The 2,258-nt window shown below is 55.2% G+C and overlaps 1 pseudogene; it reads right to left on the bottom strand.

Annotated features, from left to right (window-relative positions):
* Positions 1 to 223: 223 nt before the first annotated feature.
* On the bottom strand, positions 224 to 1,677 carry LOC147422770 (uncharacterized; annotated as a pseudogene).
* Between the last annotated feature and the right edge of the window lie 581 nt (positions 1,678 to 2,258).

Here is a 2,258-nt window from a genome sequence, read left to right as displayed (position 1 = left end):
ACCTTGCCTCTAATAAGAAAGTTTCACGTTGAAGCCTTTGTGAACCATTCTAGCCTTCATTTGATGCCCAAAATGTCAATGACACCCAAAATGGCCTCCAAATTTAAGGCCTGAAGCTAATTCAACTTGCAGAACGAGGTTTTAAAGATGGCTTTTCTTTGTTAGCAGTGTTGACAGCGAGACAGGCTAAAGTATATTAATGTTGCTTTTGACACGTGAAATATTTTGTGCAAGCCTCAATTATATTCAATTAGAAGAGGAAAGTGCCTACTCTGGTGTACATGAGTGTAGCGGGCTGTAGCTCATGGTGCAGGTGAGCTAGCGGGCAAAATTGGGGGCTGCTGGCTCCTTGATGATCAGTGATCTAGGAGGGCGAGGCGGAGCGAGAGAAGCGCCTGAAAGAGGGAGGCCAGGTGAGAGCGAAGCGTGGACAAACACGCTTGGGCTTCTTGCGCCCTCTTACGCAGGCTATCCACGCCCTGCCTCATCTGCAACACCTGCACGCCCTCACTGCTGTCTAGCTGATCAGCCGTCATGAGGCGAGGAGGGAGGCCGAGGAAGAGTGAAGGCCTTGCAGCTCCAGGAAGACAGCACCCATCTCCTCCCGCCTGAGATCGCGCTGCAGCCGCTGCAGAGAGGCTGCCCACAAGGGTGGTCCTACTGTCGCCCTTGAGCGGGCCCTGCTGCAGTATCGGGCGATCAGCTTGCACGTGCTGCGCATGGCAGAGCTGGTGGGAGCAGAGAAGGTGGAGAGGGTGGAAGTAAGTACCAGCAAGGAGATGAGCAGGGTGCCGTCCAAGGCGGCCAGATCTGAAGTGCTTAATCCAGGGGCTGCTGCGTGCACTGATCGGTTGAGGGCAGCGTGCGCTGCGTCCCTGGAATGCTTGCTGGCATTGACGTCCAGCTGATGGCAGGCCGATCTGAGCCGATGGGCGGCTGCCTGTATCTTGGCGCGTGTCATCTGAGGCATCCGCAGGGCCTGCCCCGCGATGTGCAGCGCCCGCTTCAGCCGGCTAGCTGGCGCTCAGCGTCCTCAGCCATGTGCTGGAGGGAGATGCAGACGTCGAGAAAGCTCAGCACCTCGTCTGCGCGCTCTCGAGGTATAGCTGCTAACTGTGAGTTGAGCTGTGCATAGGGATCTGGAGAAGGATGTTCCTGTGTAGATGAGGGGGTATGGATAAGGAGCGAGGCAAGGGAGGCGTGGGTGGCGAGCGTGCAGGCAGAGGCGTCGATCAGCCAGTTGAGATGGGCGCTGCCGCCGCCGGTCTGCAGCTGCAGCTGCTGCGCCCGTGCGGCCAGATCGGCCTCAAAGCTGCATGTCCCTATTGCTGCGCCTGAGTAGAGTTTCTGCTGCTGCGGCGGCAGAGGGTTAGCAGTGCTTGTGCTTGTGCTTGTGCTGCTGATCCTGCGGAAGGAGTGCTGCACCAGCAGAGCCAGACGGCTTCCAGAACCCATTTCGCTCACTTGGAGTCTAGCTTGTTGTGAGAAGAGAGCGTGAGATAGCGATGAAACTTGAAAGGATTCGGGCACAGCCATCTGATTTTAAATGTGCGCAGCTTCATTCGATGAAGCTAAAGGTCGTACGTACCATGCATCGCAGCAGCTGAGACTCTACATGATTTGGAAATTGAGAGTCTTGCCTAGGCCCTAGGGAGGTGATCGAAAAGCAATCGACTATCCATTTTTTCCACGAGGCAATTCTCTTTTTTTAGTGGTCGCAGTCGCATCAGGATTCAGAGCTCCACCATCCCTCTTTCATCGCAAGCTCAAAAGCAAACCCACATCATTTCATTTCAGTGTGTGCATCCATCCAACAGTACCCTTTAACCCTTGTTTGAGGCGAGGCCTCACGTCATTGCTTACTCCCTATTACAGGCTGCACCTTTGAAGTTTGCAAGTACAATATAGCCCACAAAGATATCTCATATCACCTTGTTGCCCCATTCCAAATCACGTCCCTCAAGGACCCACATCACTGCCACTCAGCCCGGCCCCGGCCCGAGCCTCGGCCCTCGTCACTATATGGCACGGCTCTGGCCAGGGGGGATCTAGGACCCAAATTTGGGGGCGCAAGGCGGTTTTAATCTCTGCCGTCGGATCACAAAGTGCACTAGGGGGTGAACTGAGAGTGAACTAGGGGTGAACTCGGGCCAAAAATGGCATCCCAAGTTCACTCCTAGTTCACCCCCATAGTTCACCCCTAGTTCATGTGCCTTGCGGGGTGTGGGTCGAACCTGGGACGTCTCGGTTGCCACATG

This window comes from Adiantum capillus-veneris, chromosome 27, assembly GCF_014529385.1.
Source record: "Adiantum capillus-veneris isolate H3 chromosome 27, ASM1452938v2, whole genome shotgun sequence".
Taxonomy (NCBI): domain Eukaryota; kingdom Viridiplantae; phylum Streptophyta; class Polypodiopsida; order Polypodiales; family Pteridaceae; genus Adiantum; species Adiantum capillus-veneris.
This window is presented reverse-complemented; position numbering and strand designations above follow the sequence as displayed.